Source organism: Homarus americanus, unplaced genomic scaffold (genome assembly GCF_018991925.1).
Source record: "Homarus americanus isolate GMGI-L3 unplaced genomic scaffold, GMGI_Hamer_2.0 scaffold57980, whole genome shotgun sequence".
NCBI lineage: Eukaryota > Metazoa > Arthropoda > Malacostraca > Decapoda > Nephropidae > Homarus > Homarus americanus.
In genome coordinates this window covers 16,341,912-16,364,242 of record NW_024716703.1, presented here as the reverse complement: position 1 = coordinate 16,364,242, position 22,331 = coordinate 16,341,912, and the positions used below count along the sequence as shown (strand labels likewise).

General features: G+C 43.4%; 1 protein-coding gene across 1 annotated transcript in view; it reads left to right on the top strand.

The window, feature by feature from the left end:
- Window positions 1-22,331, top strand: part of LOC121858391 (asparagine synthetase domain-containing protein 1-like) — a 119,082-nt gene that overhangs the window by 629 nt on the left and 96,122 nt on the right. The window lies entirely within an intron of this gene.

Sequence of the window (22,331 nt, the reverse complement as noted above, 5' to 3'; positions counted from 1 at the left end):
TTACTGTCGCAAATGTATAATAACGGAGGTAGCGTATCCCAGATTTTCTCAATTTCTTCCAATAATCTTCCGCCATTATCGCCTACCTCACCCCCCACACTGAGGGTCTCCTTCATAAATTATCACCCTCATGCCTTCCCGTACACGTCATGCGGCCAATCAAAAGCGTTTTTTTTTGCAACCAATTAAAATGAATTTTGGTTTAATTTGCAGTATTTTTGGCCCAATCAAAATCGATTTTTATTTTGGGTCTTTTATATTTCAAAATTCATATTCATTTCCGACCATGGCAGTCTGTGATGGGTGTCACTTAAATTATGTGGAGCTGATTGCGAGTTTTGGGGAAAAACGAAGAAACTGTTGCATTTTTTCGATCGCGTGGTGTTCTCCTGACCTCAGTAAAGTGTCATAAGTGCAAGACTGAATGTAAATATCGCAAAAACCAACATATGTGGTTTTGTCCTAACTCGTCCCATATCCTAAAGACAAAGAAGAGACGGCAATAAGGTAAAAAATAGGTGATTCCATCATATGGTGAGAGTCAGTTAGGTTAGGTTTGGTTTTTGTTTTTCTAGTGTTTTTTGGTGTATTTTTTATTCTCTTAGCCATGATTATTTTTTGGAAAACGTCCCACAAAAACAAATTGATAAGAAACAACCGGCCAATTTCCGACGTAAATGAAGGTCATATTCGGTCTAAACACACACAAATACACTAGAAAAATATATTTTTGACTTTCCAACAGAGTGGGGTGCGCTTATGCAAATTTACCGACTTTTCTTCAACGGCAGTTCTGGCGTTAATTACGTATAAGCGAAATATTTAGCATTTTATTATTTTATTATGTATATTCATAGGTGGTGGTACAATCAAAGCCTAAAACGATTGTTGAGGCATGCCCATCCCCCCTGGTTAGGTTTAGTAAAATGTTCGTTTCGGTCATTCAGCTATTTTTAGGATTTTAAGTTATGGAATCAATTGTACAGTACAGACAATCTAAGACACTTTTCTTCAATAGCATTTCTTCCATTCATGATTACTTTCAGAGAAAATCGCAAAAGAAAGAAAATCATCGTATTTTTTCTAAATTGTTGGAAGTTGAAATTGTGTTTTTCTTATGGGTTTTGATGTATTATGAACGAATCTTACCTTCATTTCTACAACTAATCACTATTTTTTAGATACTTTCTCCCCTTAACCAACGATAATGGGGGACCCCAGTGGAAACCAGGGGTTTTGGGTGAGGGAAAAGCACAAAAAAAAAGTAATTTGCAATAGAAATGAAGGTCTGAATAACCCAAAACCCACCCTAACCTAACCGAATTTAACCTAATCTGCCCTAAACCTAACCCTAGACCTAACCTATCCACCTGTGTGCTTACCGTAATTAGACTTAGAAGACCCGGAGTTGGGGTCATCGGGGTCCTCCTCGTCATCCAAGGTCGCACTGGCCCCCGTTTCTCCGACTGCGGGGGTAGACCTTGCTGGCAGTGATGATGAACTGATGTAGAAGCTTGTTCTCGCTGAACTGCGTAATAAACATGTAGCACGCCAAGTACTGCTTGAAGGAGGTGGACTTGTTGCCAGGTCACTTCAACCACTCCTTGAGATCCCTCCACAGACAATGTTTTTCAGCCTTATAGCTGGTTACATCAGTTGGCAAAGCACCGTGTTGGCAGAGAAATTTCCATGCTTCTCTGTCCTTACTGTAATATTCTACTTGAAATCTGGTGATGGCTTGGAAATAATTAACATCACAGCCAATGCATAATGAAGATATCATGTAACTAAATTGAAATTCAAGCCTATACCGAGCTGTGATTGGTTGATCCAAAATCATACCCACGTATCAACATCCAAAGAACAACTGAGCATGTGTCAGACTCTAGAACATGCAGAATACAGCACTCTAACCAACAAATGAGCACACAAAAGCTCTCAGATGGTGTTAATGTAAACAAAAACAGAAAAAATACAATGATTTTCCAACAATTTATTGCAATTTTCTCTGAAAGTAATCTTGAGTGGAAGAAATGCTATAGAAGAAAAGTGTCTTAGAATTATCAAAGCTACTTTTTCCAAAACTTAAAATCTTAAACATTGCTCTCATGACCGAAATTATAAAAGTACCAGTTAGGTTAGGTTGGTTGGCCAGATTAGATTCAAAACTGTTTTCTAATGGTTTTTCAAGTGTTATGAACACTTTGTAGCGTACTGTATGTGGCCAGTTGTCAATTCTCTTTAGTTGTCTATTATCTCTTTGTATTTATCTCTTTGTATGGGCACACAAACGTACGTACATGTAGATATCTTCACTCAGGAATGAGGTTGGATAGAAACTCACAATGCGCTTTCTGTATATATATTGTTTGTACAGCGCAGTGCTTAGGAGTGACTAGGTGAGGAGCTGTGAGAGATGTTGCTGGTCCAGTAGCTGAGTGTAGAATGTCCTCCCTGGGCAGGCGTGGCCGTATTTATACAATTTACCAGGATCAGGATTTGGGGTGCGCGTAGCGAGAGGACCAATCACAGCGGCTCAAGCGTAAGGTGTGAAACGCTCTGATCCTGAACTGGAGGTTGATGGTCGAGACTAGGTCGGCGATCGTACCCCTACGTCCTCTGCATAGACCTAGTCTCTCGGCGTAGCTGGCTGTACGCTGATTGGCTGGTCGGCGTGCGGCCGGAGCTCAGTTGGAAGTTGTAGGGGAGAGGAGCCACTACAATACTCCCCCTCCCCTCCCGGCGCGGCGGGAGGCTGGATGTTGTCCGGGTTGTGTCCCACACATAACACATACCGGGCAGGTGTATGTACGACTCGGCCGCTACGTGTAACAACTCCCTCCAGTGACACAAAACCTGTGGGAGAATTAGGAGGAGAAAGAGGGTTTGGGATTAGAGGAGGTTGTACAAGCAATGGTTGTTGTGCTCCTGCTGCTGCAGGGGCTGCGTCAGGAGGAGGGTCCATGGCAGGAGCAGGTTCTATGATAGGTGCAGGTTGTATGTCAGGAGGAGGGTCCATGGCAGGAGCAGGTTCTATGACAGGAGGGAGGTCTATTACAGGTTCAGGTTCTATGACAGGAGGAGGGTCTATGATAGGTACAGGTTCTATGATAGGTGCAGGTTCTATGTCAGGAGGAGGGTCCATGGCAGGAGCAGGTTCTATGACATGAGGGAGGTCTATTATAGGTTCAGGTTCTATGATAGGAAGAGGGTCTATGACAGGAGCAGGTTCTACAGCAGGAACAGGGTGTACATGAGGGTGAAAAGAGGGTGCCCAGAAATGTCGTGGGCGTGGTGTTGCTGCCGGTGGTAACTGCGGGTAGACTGGTGCAGGCGTAGTTTGTTGATGGTGCTGCTGGGCTGGGGGCCCGACGGGTAAGGTGGCCGGTTTGACTCGGTCTATGCTGACGGTGTCATGTCTGCCATTCCGGATAATCGTCAGGAACTTTGCTGAACGGGTAACCACCTGGAAGGGTCCATCGTAGGGGCGTTGTAATGGGTTGCGATGAGCATCACGCCTGACGAAAACATACTCGGCTGTGAGTAGTGCAGGAGGGATGTGTTCAGGGCGCCGAGGAGGCTGGCGTGGAGCAGTAGCTCTGAATGCAGAAACTGCTTGTCGTAGCTTTTGGAGTAAGTCGTGACGAACGGCTGGAGTGGTTTGGTGAGGGTCAGGAGGGAGTGAGAAATCCCCGGGTAGCCGAAGGGGCTCGCCTAGTGTAAGATCTGCTGGGCTACAGTCCATATCCTCCTTGTGTGACGCACGGATGCCGAGGAGCACTAAGGGAAGCGCATCAGTCCAGCTGTAAGGGTCGTGCTGTGCCTTGAGTGCGTCCTTCAGCTGCCGGTGAAAACGCTCTACCATGCCGTTGGCTTGAGGGTGGTATGCTGTAGTGCGTTGTCTAGACGTGCCGAGGAACTGTAGGAGGTGCTGCCAGAGTTGTGACTCAAACTGTACTCCTCGGTCAGTGATTACGGTTGCGGGGGGGCCAAAACGGGAAACCCAACCGGACATGAAGGCGCGGACAGTAGTCTCTGCTGTAGCATTGGGCATGGGAATTGCTTCTGTCCACCTGGTGAAACGGTCGATGCAGGTGAAGATGTAGGTGCTACCGTAGGATGATGGTAGAGGTCCCACGATGTCGAGGTGTACTACTTGAAAACGTCCTTTGGGAATAGGGAAGGTTTGTAAGGGGGCCCGTATGTGACGATGTATTTTGGAGGACTGGCAGGCCAGGCACTGGGCAGCCCATTTCTTAGTATCAGACTTGATGCCGGGCCAGACGACACGTTGCGTGAGGAGGCGCTGGGAGGCCCGCACACCCGGGTGGCTGAGACCATGGATGCGGTCGAAAACAGCGCGGCGGTGGACGTGAGGCACGAACGGTCTAGGCTGGCCACAGGATACGTCGCACCACAATTTTATCTTTGTGCCAGGAACAGGGAGTTCTTGGAGTGTGAGGCTTGAGGGGGATGTCTTGTATGCTGCCAGGTCTTCGTCCTTCTCTTGAGCCGCGGCTAGCTGCCCATAATCAATGGGTGGAGATGAGGGAAGAATGTTGGATATACAACGAGAGAGGGCGTCGGCGATCTCGTTGTGGCTGCCTTTAATGTGTTGGACGTCGCTGGAGAACTCTGAGATGTAAGCCAAGTGGCGCAGGACACGAGGTGTATGTGACTGGGAAGCTGAAGCGAAGGCGTGGACGAGGGGCTTGTGATCAGTGAAGATGGTGAACTGACGGGCCTCGAGGAAGTGCTGGAAATGTTTGACAGCCAGGTATATGGCCAGGAGTTCTCGATCAAAGGCGCTGTACTTGAGGTGTGGTGGTTGAAGCCGTTGTGAGAAGAAAGCAACGGGCATGAGAATTCCGTTGATCTCCTGCTGTAAGACGGCGCCCACTGCAGTAGAAGAAGCGTCTGTTGTGAGAGTGGTCCGGGCGTTAGGTGCGGGGTGGGCCAGGAGGGTGAGGCGTGTAATGTGCTGTTTGATAGTGGTGAATGCCGTGGCAGCCTCTTGAGTCCACACGAGAGACTTGTGAGACTTCTTTGGGCGTCCCTTGAGAAGGTCGTGTAGGGGGGCTAGGACGGTGGCAGCTTTGTCAATGAAGCGGTGGTAGTAGTTGACTAAACCCAGGAATTCTCGGAGTTTCTTCGCCGTTTCAGGTTTGGGGAACTCCCTAATCGCAGTTATCTTCTGTGGTAGGGGTTGTATGCCACTGGGCGAGACTCTGTGACCGAGGAAATCGATGGCCGAGGTTCCAAAGACGCACTTAGCAGGATGAACTTTCATGTTGTTGTTCTGCAGGCGTTGGAGAAGGAGTTGTAGGTGGTGGCGGTGCTCGGCAGGCGTCGAAGATGCGACGAGGATGTCGTCAATGTAGACGGTGACAAAGTCGAGGTCGCGAAGCATATGGTCCATGTACCTCTGGAAAGTCTGTGCTGCATTGCGTAAGCCAAAACTCATGAAAGTGTACTCGAAGAGTCCAAACGGAGTGGTGATGGCTGTCTTCTGGGTATCTGCCGGTGCTACTGGGATCTGGTGGAAGGCACGCTCCAAGTCGATCTTCGAGAAGATAGTCTTGCCATGAAGTTTGTGGTGAAAGTCCTGGACATGCGGAATAGGGTACCTGTCAGGTTTGGTGACGAGATTCAGGGCTCTGTAGTCGCCACACACCCTCCACTCGCCGGGTGTTTGCTTGGGAACCATGTGAAGAGGCGATGCCCAGGGACTCCTTGAAGGGCGAATGATGCCGTCTTGCAGTAGTTTGTTGAATTCTACTTTGGCTGTGTTCAGGAGCTCAGGGCGCAGGCGGCGAGGGCGTGAAAAGACTGGTGGTCCTTTGGTTTCGATGTGGTGGAAAATTCCCGATGTAGGTGGTGGGGGTAGGGAGACTCGGGGTGAGAAAAGCTCCTTGAATTCGTCGAGCAGGGAGGAGAACTCGTTGGAAGGCGCAAGACAGGTGATAGTGTCGGTGTGTCTGGCACGAGAACCCTGGATCTTGCGTGCTGTAGGCTCATGGATGAGGCATAGATGACTTGGTTTGACGCCGAGCTTGTGGAAGGTGAGGAAGTCGAAACCAAGGATGGGTTGAGACACGTCTGCTATCACGAATAACCAACGCAGAGTCTTGGGCAGACCGAGGTCTAAGGCGAGGGTGAGTACGCCGTAGGAGGCGATGGGGGTACCGTTGGCAGCGAACAGGTCATAAGAGGGTTGCTTTGACTTGTCTTGTAGTGAGGGAGGGATGAGGCTGACCGATGAACCTGTGTCGATGAGGAACTTCTTGCCAGAGGTGCGGTCGGTGACGTGCAGTAATGAGACGCCTGAAGGGACAGAGGCTGAGGCGTCTACCAGCCTCCGGTGTTGCCGTTTCCCGAATAGGTGCAATAGGGCTCACAGTTTCGAGCATTGCGGCCGAAAGTCTGGTGATACCAGCAGAGGGTATATTTGTTGTGCTGGGGGCTGGCTGCTGTGCGTCGGAACTTGTAGGGCGTGGTGCGTGAGTCAGGAACTGGCACAGCAGCGGGTAAGGAGGAGCAGAACTGCTCAATGGTGTCCATCCTGCGGTTCAAGGTTTGTAACAGGTCCTTGATATCTTGTGAGGTATTGCTCGGCTGAGGGGTGTTGACCTGGCTTACAAGTTCGGTGGTAGGTACTGGTGTGACCGTGGCAGCAAGGGGTGCAGCAGCGCACTCGTTGAAAATTCTGTCTGCCGCGGTTGCATATATTTCTGGTGTCGTAGAGTAATCTACTGCGGACAGGATGTTGCGTACTTCTGTGGGTAGCTTTTGTGCGTGAAGCTGGCGCAGGATAGAGTCAGGAAGTCTGTCTGTGTACCGGGAGTTCACCCTGCACATCTCTTCCCAGAGAAATCCCGGAGTTGAGTTTCCAAGGGAGATGGAAAATAGGTTCTGCAGGAGATTGGAGCGGGTCCGTTGGTAATGCGTTTTTAAGGCATCCCGCAGAGTGGCGAATTTGTTGTTCTCTGGAGGGTTGGAGATGGTCTGTGAGACTTGTGTGGCGACTTCAGTGGGCAAGGAGCAGAGCAGGGCGCCGTCCTTTTGCCCGTCTGTAGCTGTAGAGCCGATGAGAGCTGCTTCGACATGAACTAACCAGTCCTCTACGTTGTGGTTGAAGGTTGGTAGAGAGATCCGTCCGTCCATTCTTGCGGGAGTATATCGCACCTGTTAGGGAAGGATGAGGGATGGGTGCTTGTTCCGACCCCCTTCCGTGTTCACAATCTCCTGGGAGGGAGGTGAACACTTGCGGGGGGGACTTCGGGACGAATACACTTTTTTAGGGTGCAGGTCCTTCGGCCAGAATTAAAAAAACAAAAGAAAAATAGGAGAATAGGCAAAAGAGCTCAAACCACGTTTGGAATATCGCACACTAGTTGCTCTCCAGCTGTGATGTGGGTCACTCACACCGCCAGTAGGGAGAACAGACTAATGCGTTATAAACCTTACGGTCGTGAGATGGTGTCGTTGTGGAGTAGTGGGTGGTGCAGGTAGGCGGTTGGCCTAGGCTGGCAGCAGGCAGGACGATCTTCTCAGCTCTAGTAGTAAGGCAGCAGAAAGGAGTGTGGTATTCACGGCTCCAGGGGTCACCAATGTAGCATACTGTATGTGGCCAGTTGTCAATTCTCTTTAGTTGTCTATTATCTCTTTGTATGGGCACACAAACGTACGTACATGTAGATATCTTCACTCAGGAATGAGGTTGGATAGAAACTCACGATGCGCTTTCTGTATATATATTGTTTGTACAGCGCAGTGCTTAGGAGTGACTAGGTGAGGAGCTGAGAGAGATGTTGCTGGTCCAGTAGCTGAGTGTAGAATGTCCTCCCTGGGCAGGCGTGGCCGTATTTATACAATTTACCAGGATCAGGATTTGGGGTGCGCGTAGCGAGAGGACCAATCACAGCGGCTCAAGCGTAAGCTGTGAAACGCTCTGATCCTGAACTGGAGGTTGATGGTCGAGACTAGGTCGGCGATCGTACCCCTACGTCCTCTGCATAGACCTAGTCTCTCGGCGTAGCTGGCTGTACGCTGATTGGCTGGTTGGCGTGCGGCCGGAGCTCAGTTGGAAGTTGTAGGGGAGAGGAGCCACTACAACTTTTTACATTGAATTTTTATAACAAATCTCTAGATTCTGAGATTTGCACCAGAAATGATGGTACCGGTAAATTTGTTTTTAATTGCCCCACTCCACTAGGATAACAAAATTATGTTTTTCTGATGGTTTTGATGAGTATTGAATGATTCTGGCCTTCATTTCCATAGGGAATCACTTGTTTCTGAGATATCGCCCCTTCTATCCCCTCCCCAAAATGAGTGATTTCCAATGGTAATGAAGGTCCGAATCATTCGAAACTCATCAAAATCACTGAAAAAACATAAGTTTGTTCTTTTGTTACTGTTTGTAGAGAGATATACGGCTGCCAAGTAAACAGAAGGACTCTTCTCTCCATTTATTATTATTACACTCAGTTCCCATTCCTCAACACACAACATGGTGGCAACAGGTGGAATACATGATGGAGAGGAGTCTGGCCAAATAAGAAGTGGAGACAAGAAGAGGAAACACTGCTGAAGCAGAGGTTTGACCCATTATTTTCTGATGAAAGAAGGCTGAGTGGATGAATGCTGAACTCCCTGTATTGAAATGTCAGGCGACGACGACCGTTGTGTTCCTGCTGTGATAATCGCTGTGCCGATCTACCATAACTGCTGTGAAGACAATTCAAACTTCAAGCTAAGAACCTAATCACGATGTCGGTCAACCCTATACCTGGTATCAAGCCACCACAACCACTGGTTCCAACGTAGCCGAGACTTGGAAGATTTTCAAGCAGAGGTGGAAGGACTATGCAATGCTTTCTCAATTGGACAAGCGAGACAAGGTGGTACAGGTAGCTTTGTTCAAGCATGTGCTGGCTGATGACGCCCTTAAAGTGTACAATAGTTTAGTATCCACAACTGAGGAGTCAGAGAGAACTGTCAAGGAGATTATTGAAAAATTTGAGACATATGAAAGGTTTGTCTTTAACAGTAGAAACGAGGTTGAAGGTGAAACTTTGAGCAGTTCTTCTGCTTACTGTGACAGCTGCTTCCCTGTCAATGGTCAGGGACCATATTGTCTTAGGCATTAGAGACTCAAGTTTACAAACTGAACTGCTTAAAGACCTCACATGGAAGAAATATATCGACATATGTAAGGCAGCTGAAAATGCAACAGCTCAGAACAGAATAATAAAACCACACAGTAAATAAGGCAACACAGGAGAACAGAGGTTATTAGGAGAAGAATGACAGAGGTTAAGTGATCTGTGAGAAACATGAAAGACTGCAAGTTTGTGGTTATAAACATGCTCTCATAAAAGAGAAATTGTCTGCATATGGCAAAATGTGTGTATCAGGTGGTCTCAGTACAGTAATCACTTTGCTGACGTGTGTAAATCACAGAAAAGTCAGACTAGTCAAAATAGAGATGTAAAAAATAAAAGAAGGCATAAGATCTATAATGTCTGTGACACATCTGAGTCTGAATCTTGCTCAACAGAGGCAGCTACTGATTTTATTTATACAATGTCTTCTAAACCTAGATCACATTACAACAATCACAAGGAAGCTAAGTGTAAGATGGTGATGGGGTAAAGAGATAGTCTTTCAGGTTGACAATGGTTCTACTGTGAATACTCTACCTCTCAGTTTTGCCAAACATGTCAAACCTACAAATAGTCCTTAGAACCTGGAACCAAGGCAGTCAGGTTCTTTTTGATTTCATTGTCTTTAAAGAGACTCTTACGCCACTTTTAGGGATGAATGCTAGTCAACAGATGGGATTGGTGGAAGTAAAAGAGGGAAACTTTGAGCAAGTGTACAATATCAAACTAGAAGATGAGCATTTGGATGTGATGAAGGGTTCTCTAGGAACCCTCCCTGGTGTAAAGTCCCTCAAAGTTGACCCAAATATTAAACCTTTAATTATGCCTGACAGATGCATGCCAATGTCCATGAAGCCTAAACTAAAGGCAGAACTAGAGAGACTAGTCAAGCTGGGTGAAATTTTACCTGTAAATGAACCAGCCCCTTGGGTGAGTCAAGGTGTTGTGAGTCCAAAAAGGATGGAAAAGTCAGAGTTTGCAGAGATCTAACTTCCAAGACAGATGAATAAGGCCTTAAAGAGAGAACACTATACACTTCCTATTTCTGAGGACACTTTTAATGAATTGGGCCAGTCTAAGAGTGCTCTCAAAAGTCGACTTGGCATTTAGCTATTGGCATGTGAGGCTTAATAATCCTTCTAGTTACTTGATCACATTCCATATATGTCATGGTAGATTCAGGTGGCTGTGCCTACCTTTTGGGCTGAATGTTTCCTCAGAAATTTTTCAGAAGCGATTACTTGAGGTACTAGCAGGTTTGAAGGAAGTTGTCTGCATTGCTGATGATGTCATAATACATGGGGCCGATACAACAGAACACGATGCAAACCTAGAACGTTTTCTCAAATGTTGTAGATAGAATAATATCCAGCTTAACAAAGACAAGATTGAGTTGCAGAGTGACACTAACGTTCATGGAATATCAAATAACCAAGGAGGCTCTTCAACCTGATCCTGAAAGGGTAAAAGTATTTGAGAATTTCTCAACTTCAGAATCCAAAATTAGCCTCAGATCATTCCTAGGCCTGGTAAATTACTATTTATTTGTCCAGATTCCTACCAAATGTGTGACGTTTTACACACCCTTTATAATCTGTTGAAAAATGATGTACCCTGGTGCTGGTCCAGTGCACAAGAGCAGGCTTTTCAGAAAGTTAAAGGCATGATAGCTGATAAATCTCTACTGGTGTTCTATGACCCTAATAAAGAGTTAATGCTTGAGAATGATGCTAGTGAATATGGACTTGGCTCAATGCCTCTGCAGGAAGAAAAACTTGGTGCTTCCTCAAGTAATTCTCTAGGTGAGGCAGAGAGGAACTATGCACAAATAGAGAAAGAAATGCTGGCAGTCGTCTGTGTGTAATGACATTACACATATGGTCGCTTTATTAATGGAATTACAGATCACAAACCTTTTGTTAACATTAGAGACAAGCCTCTGTCTCGTGCTTCCAAACGTTTACAAGCAATGCTAATGAGAACTGAAGAGTACTGTACCACTAACCTAACCTAACCTTGGCTGATGCCTTATCTAGAGCCCCGGTAGATGAACCCAGAGAAATCTTGCTGCCGATTCATAACTTGACTGACACCCATTTCAAACCAGGCAGGCTGTGTGAGGTTAGAGAGGCCACTGAGAAAGATGGAATACTTAGTCAACTGAAGGTAGTTGTTTTGAAAGGTTGGCCAGCTAACAAAAGAAATGTTCCTGTGAGTGTTAACTTATTTCAGCTACAGAGATGAGATAACTGTTCCAGATGGTGTGTTGTTGCGGGGAGAGAGGGTTATAATTTCCAGCACATATAGGGGTGAAATTAAATGCAAACTACATGCGGGCCATTCAGGAATAAACTCATGTCTGAGACGGGCCACGGAGCTGATTTACGGCCTGGCATATTTTCAGAGATTAGGCAGTACTGTACATGGAATCATGTGACATTTGTGCTTCTTCAGCTAGCAGACAGGCCCTGGAGCCACTATACATGCATGATGTACCAGACCGTCCATGGAAAAAAATAGGGACAGACATATTCACAATCAAGTGTCGAGACTATTTAATTACAGTGAACCCTCACTTTACAGGGTCATTTGAACCCACAGAGGCCCAACGCGTAAAGTGAACAACATAACATATGGGATTAATTGAAATAGAGACCGGGCCGACCCCCAAACTCCACTTTTTCCCGACACAATACCTATGTTCTAGTAAAAATATCATCTTAATTTTATGATGGTACACCACACAATTAATATTTAAGAGAAATAGAGAAATACAGCCGCCAAGTTAATGTCCTTTCAAATAATGGACTCAACTCCCTCCCCCTCTTCTCACACTCGCTGGCTCTTCCCTCTCTGAGAAATGTTTGGAGGAAAACCACTAGATTTTAAGGTATAGTAATAAATAATACCTCAAACTAAAGTTAGGATATTATAATTGACATTGCTGGATTCCTTGCAAGACCACGAATATTTTGAATATAAATGTCATATATTTTGCACAAAAGATACATATTTACTCAGAGCAAACAAAATACTTACATTGGATCTAAAATTTGTATGTCTATTGCAAAATCAATGATGTTTATATTCAAAATGATCATCAAATTGTAAGAATTCCAGCAATGTAAATTATATTCTGGCCGGGTAATTTGTATGAATTTTATGAGCTAAATAAAATAAATTATACTTCACCCGCGTATATGAGTAGATGCACCGCGTAAAGTGGGAATGCCAGTGCTGGCAAGGTACCGCGTGAATGTAGAAACGCGTAAAAAAAAAACAACGTGTAAAGCGGGGTATTACTGTACTGTAGACTATTTCGGTCAGTTCATTGAGGTTGACTATCTACCTATGTCTGACTCTGAGACTGTTGTTTACAAAATTACAAGTCATTTTGCTCGTCATGGCATACCAGCAGTTCTGATCAGTGATAATGGACAGCATGTTTACCTGAGTTTGGAACACCCCCCATGAGACGTTAAGTCCAGGCAATAGTAAGGCTAATGGAGCTGCTGAAGCAGCTGTGAAGGGAATGATGAAGTGGTGCTTGAATGTAAAAGAAGAAATGTTCCTCGGACTTCTGAACATCTGAAACACTCCAAAAGAGGGAATGGACATGAACCCTGAACAACAAGTAATGGGGAGAAGGATGAAGATGCTGGTGCCCACAAATGATGCCCTTCTAAAGCCCAAGCAATGTTCTCTGGACAAAGAGAGATGGCTAATGCAGAACAAGAGGAGTACTGTGGCAGAGAGACACCAGGACCATATATTGCTGAGACCATTTTCAGTTGGAGAGGTGGTCAGGATGGAGCCTATTGACAACAAGAGTGGAAGGGGGCTATAGTCACCAAGAAGATCAAAAGCAGAACCTATGAAGTCGAGACGGAAGAAGGCTAAAAGTACAGAAGGTATCGGCAGTTTATACGACCCATAAGAGTTAGAAGAGAAGACATTAATCCTGCCATAGACAATAAACCTCAAAGAAGCCTAGAACCTGAAAACCAGGAGGAGCTTTAAGGGAAACCAGTAGGGTCTGAACAAGATGCAACTCCCAGAGCAGAACACTCTCAAGTAGAAGAAAAATACAGGACTAGAACTTGGAGACTAGATCTGTAGCTTGACTATATCAATGAGACTTATCCACCTGCTTATAGTGACTCTGAGGTCTGATCTGAAAGCTCTAACTTTCTATGTTCTGTAAACTATATACAGTTGTACCCCAATTTACGCGGTCAATTGAACCCACAGGGTACCGCGTAAAGTGAACAACAGAACATATGGGATTAATTCCAATAGAGACTGGGCCGACCCCCAAACTCCACTTTTTGACGACACACAACTATGTTGCAGTAAAAATATTATCTTAACTTTATGATGGTATGCACACACAATTAATATAGAAGAGGTTAGGTTAGGAAAAATAAAGGTTAAGTGAGGAAAAATAAAGGTTAGGTTAGGAAAACTAAAGGTTGGGTGTAACACTTACGTTAGTAGAAGAGATGGGTCGGCATACGGGGATGGAGGCTGGTTCCGAGGCAGAGGGCAGATTACTGGCCCTCAGGTGAATCACCATTACTAGGTGCATCACCATCACTATCAGTTATAGTTGTCAGGGCTTCCCTGACAAATCCCTCAAGTCACTTTCACTGTCACTATCACTGGTTCTGGCTGGCTGTGGTGGGTTGCGGGCGAAGAACTCGGTAATGCTTTTTTGACGGCTAGTGTTGATGTAGTCTTGATACACCTTGATGTACGGCTCCATAGCCTGCACCAGCCGGGTATGGAAAACTTCATAGCGGTCATTGTCATGGTCGTTGGAAAGGAAGAGCTTCAATTTCTCTGCACACTTGATGGCACCCTTAACATTACTATGCGTTAACTTGTGTTCTTCTGAGATTGACGCACCATCTTCCTCTTCACTGACGTGATCATCTTCCAACATCTCGTCGGCAGTCATTTCAGGATCTCTGATCACCTCCAGGATGTCTTCGTTGGTGGTCTCGGAGAAGCCTTCAGCTGTAATACTGTGCGCAGCTTCTCTTGCAAGGTCCAATGCCACTGTCACAGACTGAACCTCACCAGTCACATGTTGACTCCGCCTCTCACCTGGTATGCCATGCAACACATGCCTCCATGCGTGACAAATCGTAGCTATAGACAGCTGATCCCATGCCTCTACCAAGAAGTCTACAGCTTGTTTGACGTTAAATTTCTTCCAAAACTGTTTGACGAGAAATTCTTGAGTCACCACCTCTTGTTCCTTGTCCTCGTCGCTTTTACTCTCGCTGTCGGTATCACCCAGCTTACGCAACTCATCCTTGGTATTGGTACAGTCGTTCAGGAGCTTGAATTTCTTTGTTGAGTATGCAGCTTTAACATTGCAGATCAACTCCTGCTCCATGGGCTGGATTAATGACGTAGTGTTGGGAGGAAGGAAGACCACTTTTACGTTGGGGTGACGATCCATAAGTAGGGGCGAGTGTCCTGGTGCGTTGTCAAGGAGCAACAAAATCTTGAATGGAACATTTTTTTGCTCGCAGAATTTCTTCACGTCGAGAATGAAACAGTCATCAAACCAGGAGAGTGACAGAGCAGAGAACATCCACGCCTTGCGTGCGGTCAGCCAGTGGACATTAATCTTGCTCATGTCCACGTTCTTGTAGGCGTGCGGCTTGCAGGCTGTGTGAATCACCGATAACTTTGGTTTACAGGTACCGGAGGCATTGGTGGTAAAGAGGACGGTGATGCGCTCCTTCTGCAACTTCCGACCCCGAACCTTGCTGGCAGACTGGACAACAAAGGTCTTGGTAGGCAGCTTTTTCCAAAAAAGGCCGGATTCGTCCATGTTGAACACCTGGTCATCAGTGAACTGCCCTTCCTCCATAACCTCATGTAAGAACGGAGGAAAATCTCTAGCCGCCACATGGTCAGCACTTGCTTCTTCACCACCAATGTTGATGATATTGTTCCTCCTCTTAAACCTATGCAGCCAACCAGAGGAAGCATTGAAGGGTTTGGGCTCTGCAATTCCCATCTTACGTGACACTGCTGTGTACAGTTCACGTGCGTACTCTTGAACAGATCGCGTGTCCACCGCCATGTTGCGTCGCGCCTGACGAATCAAATAACTCACCAGCAAATTTTCCACCTTTAGCAGCACCTTGTTCTGGCAATACTTGATCATTGAGGCACCTGCAGACTTTGTGATTCTCATGTGCTCTTTGATCTTGGCTGCATCCTTCTTAATAGTACGAATCGTAGATTCGTTCACTCCATGCTGGCGCGCGAGATCAGCTTGACGTGTTCCTTTCTCCAAATCATGAATTATCTGGTATTTCACTTCGTAGCTTAGGGAACGGCGTATCTTCTTTGGCTTAGGGCGGCTGGGCCCAGGTAATGCAAGGTTTTTTTGTGGTGGTGGTGGTGGTCCGGTGGCAGCCATTCTTATGGAACAGTAGATATCGATATACACGGTGTAGCCGGGAGGGGTGTAACTGACGCGGGTAGGTCAACGCGCTTCAACGCTCCCGCGGCGGGGCACGTCATATTACATTAAACCGATCACAGCTAGTGGGGGAGGGAGGTAAGGATGCTTGGCCCAATCACAGTTCGATATGTCATATGACGTCACCGATAACGCAACCTATTCGCGCCGCTTACCCAACATGGCGGGATGGCGGGAGAGATGGCGTGTGGTTTCAATCCAAAAATGGGGCGGCGTGAGATGACCGCCAGCCGCTCTCCACGTAAAAGAGTACATGCACCGTTTAAAGTGAGCATTCCGGGTCTGGCAGGGTACCACGTAGACATGGAAACGCGTAAAAAAAAACTCGTAAAGCAGGGTAATACTGTGTGTATATATATTCAGTATTACCCCGCTTTACGCGGTTTCACTTAACGTGATTTCTCATATACGCGGTGCCTCGCCAGAACCAACTTTCACTTAACGCGGTTCATCTACTCATACACGGTGAAGTATAATATTATTATTTTTTTTATTTAGCTCATAAAATTCATACAAATTACCCGGCCAGAATATAATTTACATTGCTGGAATTCTTACAATTTGATGATCATTTTGAATATAAACATCATAGATTTTGCATTAGACATACAAATTTTAGATATAATGTTTACTCTGAGTAAATATGTTATCTTTTGTGCAAAATATATGACATTTATATTCAAAATATTCCTGGTCTTACAAGGAATCTAGCAATGTCAATTATATTATCCTAACTTTTGTTTGAGGTATTATTTATTAAAATCTAGTGGTTTTCCCCCCAAAATTTCTCAGAGAGGGAAGAGCCAGCAGTGTAGTGTGAGAAGAGGGGGAGGGAGTTGAGTCCATTATTTGAATGGACATTAACTTGGCGACTGTATTTCTCTATTTCTCTTAAGTATTAATTGTGTGCATGTACCATCATAAAATTAAGATGTTATTTTTACTAGAACATAGGTATTGTGTTGGAAAAAGTAGAGTTTGGGGGTCGGGCCAGTCTCTATTGGAATTAATCCCATATGTTCTGTTGTTCCATTTACGCGGATTTCACTTAACGCGGTACCCTGTGGGTTCAATTGACCGCGTAAATCGGGGTACTGCTCCTCCTCTACGTGGGGATTAGTGGATGACATCAATATGACCTGGCCTCATGTTTTTAAGGTCACCCTGTATATTTAAGCCTCTCTCTGTCCATGTTATCCAGTTGCCTATGAAGATGTCTTGAATAAAGACGAAAGCTAAGGTACTCCATTGTTTCCGTTTTCCTGTGTGATTTTATCAAGATTTATCTTATCCACGTTTTCATTGTGGATTTACATTAAATATATATATATATATATATATATATATATATATATATATATATATATATATATATATATATATATATATATATATATATATATATATATATATACAGTTAACCCTCACTTTACGCGGTTAATGTAACCCGGAGGGTACCGCGGAAAGCGAGAAACGCGTAAAGTGAATAACATAACATATGGGATTAATTGAAATGGAGTCCAGGCCGATCCCCAAACTCCACTTTTTGACGACACATAACTATGTTGTAGTAAAAATAACATCTTAATTTTATGATGGTACATGCACACAATTAATACTTTAGAGAAATACAGTCGCCAAGTTAATGTCCATTCAAATAATGGACATGACTCCCTCCCCCTCTCACACTACACTGCCGGCTCTTCCCTCTCTGAGAAATTTTGGGGGGAAAACCAGGTATAGTAATAAATAATACCTCAAACTAAAGTTACGATAATATAATTGACATTGCTGGATTCCTTGTAAGACCAGGAATATTTTGAATATAAATGTCATATATTTTTCACAAAAGATAACATACTTACTCAGATTAAACATTTTATCTAAAAATTTTATGTCTAATGCAAAATATATGATGTTTATATTCAAAATGATCACCAAATTGTAAGAATTCCAGCAATGTAAATTATATTCTGGCCGGGTAATTTGTATGAATTTTATGAGCTAAAACAAATATCTTCAGTTAATAAAAAAAAAATATTCTTCACGAAACTATCTGTCAATCAATGTACCCCACCTTGCCTCCCCCCCTCTTCCAACCGCGCGGTCAGTCCCAACCCTCCCCCCACCCCCCACCAATCCTCCCTTCAAGAGATGTTGGGTGAAAAATTTAGATTTTAACATTTTGTATTAAATAATACCTCAGATTAAAGTTAGGATAATATAATTGACATTGTTGGATTCCTTGTAAGACCAGGAATATTTTGAATATAAACGTCATATATTTTGCACAAAAGATAACATACTTATTCAGATTAAACATTTTATCTAAAAATTTTATGTCTAATGCAAAATATATGATGTTTATATTCAAAATGATCACCAAATTGCAAGAATTCCAGCAATGTAAATTATATTCTGGCCGGGTAATTTGTATGAATTTTATGAGCTAAAATAAAAATCTTTAGTTAATAAAAAAAAAATTCTTCACACGGTAACAGATGGTCGGTAACAGTTGGTCGGTCGCCGGTCCCTCCCTCCCTCCCTCCCTCCCTCCCTCCCTCCCCCCCCACACCCCACCAACGTCCCTACTAGATAAATGTGTGGGAATACCAGACTGTTTACCTTTTTAGTAATAAATAATAAATCAGACTAAAGTTAGGATAATATAATTGATATTGCTGGATTCCTTGTAAGACCAGGAATATTTTTAATATAAATATCATATATTTTGCACAAAAGATAACATATTTACTCAAGAGTAAACATTATATCTAAAATTTGTATGTCTAATGCAAAATCTATGATGTTTATATTCAAAATGATCATCAAATTGTAAGAATTCCAGCAATGTAAATTATATTCTGGCCGGATAATTTGTATGAATTTTATGAGCTAAATTAAAAAAATTATACTTCACCGTGTAAAGGGGTACACCCACCGCGGAATGTGAGCATCCTGGGTTCTGGCAGGGCACCGTGTAAACGTGGAAACGCGGAATGTGGGACCGCGTAAAGTGAGGGTTGACTGTACATTTGTACCCCACTTAACGCGGTCAATAGAACCCAGAGGGTCCCGTGTTAAGTGAAATCCGCGTTAAGTGAACAACAGAACATAAGGGATTAATTCCAATAGAAACCGGCCCGACCCCCAAACTCCACTTTTTGAAGGCACATATCTATGTTGTAGTAAAAATAACATCTTAATTTTATGATGGTACATGCACACAATTAATACTTAAGAGAAATAGAGAAATACAGTCGCCAAGTTAATGTCCATTTAAATAATGGACTCAACTCCCTCCCCCTCTCACACTACACTGCCGGCTCTTCCCTCTCTGAGAAATTTTTGGGGGAAAACCACTAAATTTTAATAAATAATACCTCAAACTAAAGTTAGGATAATACAATTGACATTGCTGGATTCCTTGTAAGACCAGGAATATTTTGAATATAAATGTCATATTTTGCACAAAAGATAACATAGTTACCTAGAGAAAATTTTTTATCTAAAATTTGTATGTTTAATGCAAAATATATGATGTTTATATTCAAAATGATCACCAAATTATAAGAATTCCAGCAATGTAAATTATATTCTGACCGGGTAATTTGTATGAATTTTATGAGCTAAAACAAATATCTTCAGTTAATAAAAAAAAAAAATAATCTTCAGGACACTATCTGTCAATCAAAGTACCCCACCTTGCCTTCCCCCCCTCTTCCAACCGCGCGGTCAGTCCCAACCCTCCCCCCCACCCCCCACCAATCATCCCTTCAAGAGTTTTTAACATTTAGTATTAAATAATACCTCAGATTAAAGTTAGGATAATATAATTGACATTGCTGGATTCCTTGCAAGACCACGAATATTTTGAATATAAATGTCATATATTTTGCACAAAAGATAACATAGTTACTCTGAGAAAAATTTTTATCTAAAATTTGTATGTCTAATGCAAAATATATGATGTTTATATTCAAAATGATCATCAAATTATAAGAATTCCAGCAATGTAAATTATATTCAGACCGGGTAATTTGTATGAATTTTATGAGCTAAAACAAATATCTTCAGTTAATAAAAAAAAAAAAAATTCTTCACGGGTAACAGATGGTCGGTCGGTCCCTCCCTCCCCCCCACCCCCCACCAACCGTCCCAAGGAGATGTGTGGGAAAACCAGAATACTTAACTTATTTGTAATAAATAATACCTCAAACTAAAGTTAGGATAATATAATTGACATTGCTGGATTCCTTGTAAGACCAGGAATATTTTGAATATAAATGTCATATATTTTGCACAAAAGATAACATAGTTACTCTGAGAAAAAATTTTATCTAAAATTTGTATGTCTAATGCAAAATATATGATGTTTATATTCAAAATGATCACCAAATTATAAGAATTCCAGCAATGTAAATTATATTCTGACCGGGTAATTTGTATGAATTTTATGAGCTAAAACAGGCAGTCAGGCAGGGTGGCGGGTGGGGCAAATCTAAAAATAGCGTCTCCAGCCGGACACTCACCGCGTATATGTGGAAAAAATCCGTGTTAAGTGAAAGTTCAGCTCTGGGATGCACCGCGTATATGATAAAAGCGTTAAGTGAAACCGCGTTAGGCGGGGTAATACTGTGTGTATATATATATATATATATATATATATATATATATATATATATATATATATATATATATATATATATATATATATATATATATATATATATATATATATATATATATATATATATATATATATATATATATATATATATATATATATATATATATATATATATATATATATATATATATATATATATATATATATATATATATATATATACTCCCTCTTTATCGACGAATTTTTTATCGACGGTTTCGATTATCGACGGATTATTTAGACGGATTTTTATTTTGGCTTTATTTGAACTCTGCGGGCCTTGTTTGTACTTTCGCCGCTAGGCGGCACTAGTGGCGTGGCTAGCGTCTACCCGCGGCCCGCCTTCCCTGAACACAGACATCAGCCAAGCCGCGTGGGCAACAGTCTTTGATTTTCAACTTTTGCTGGTGGTTCATCACATCAACTTATATCACCATGCCTCCCAAACGACCTGCTGCTCCCTCTGGATCTACACCTAAGAGGGCAAGACGAGTGCTGACGCTGAATGAGAAGAATGAAGTGCCGAAACAACTCGACAGCGGCATGAGCTACGCAGCTGTTGGCCGCCACTTTGGGCTCAACGAATCCAGTGTGCGTGGAATTAAACGACGTGCAAAGGATCTGAAGCACGCTTTAGCTTCAAGTGCACCAGTGACATCAAAAGTGACAAGCCATGTGCGTGATGATGCCCTCATTAAAATGGAAAAAGCACTGAACATTTGGATAGAGGACCTAAACCGCCGCCGCATACCACTTGACTCGAAATTTATTAGGCAGAAAGCTAAGGAACTTTATGATAAGTTTTCTAAAGGTGATGATCATGGTGATGGTGATGGTGATGATCAGGGTGATGGTGATAATCAGGGTGATGGTGATAATCAGGGTGATGGTGACAATTTGAAAAAATTTGCAGCTAGCAAAGGATGGTTCGAGAAATTCAGACATCGTTATGGGCTGCATAATATAAAAGTGACTGGCGAAGCAGCATCAGCAGACACTGTGGCAGGGGAAGCATACCCTGCAGAGTTTGCTAACCACATAGAACAAAAGGGTTATAGGCCGGAACAAGTTTTTAATGCTGATGAGTCAGGCCTATGGTGGAAGAAGATGCCACGCCGAACCTACATCTCTAAAGAGGAAAAAAGTGCCCCTGGATTTAAAGTTGCGAAGGACCGAGTGACAGTGATGCTATGTGGGAATGCGGCAGGGCATATGATTAAGCCCATGTTGTTATACAATGCCGCACGACCTCGGGCTCTCAAAAATAAAAACATGAACTTGCTACCAGTTTTCTACAGGAACAATAAGAAAGCGTGGATGACATCTGATTTGTGCGTGGATTGGCTGAAAAACTGCTTTGCTAGAGAGGTGAAAGATTATCTGGATGAACTTGGCATGGAGTTCAAAGTGGTATTATATCTAGACAATTGCCCTGGCCACTCTGAAGAACTCAAGACTGCCCACCCCAACATTGAGGTGGTTTTCCTGCCAAAAAACACCACCTCCATCATCCAGCCAATGGACCAGGGAGTCATTGTCTTGTTTAAGGCTAAATATGCAGAGAAGACTTTCAGCATGATTCGTGAGTGCCTTGATAAGGATGCTGATGTGACACCCAGAGAAATGTGGAAGAAATTTGATATTGCACAGTGCATAAACTTCATCGCTGAAAGCCACAATGAACTGTCGCAGAACTGTGCCCGATCATGTTGGAAAAAATTGTGGCCTGAAATTGTCCCAACATTCACAGGGTTCCCAACAGCCGAGCCTCAGTTACGCAACATAATAACTATGGCAAATGAAGTTGGAGGTGAAGGGTTCTCTGACTTAACAGCGGCAGAGGTGCAAGAAGAGTTATTGGGAAATGTTGGGGATCCATTTACAAGTGATGAACTAGAACAATTAGTGGAGCTGCAGGATGAAACAGAAGATGAAGTGAGTGATGATGAAAATAAGAACTTAACTTTAGATAATCTTGGTGAAGTAA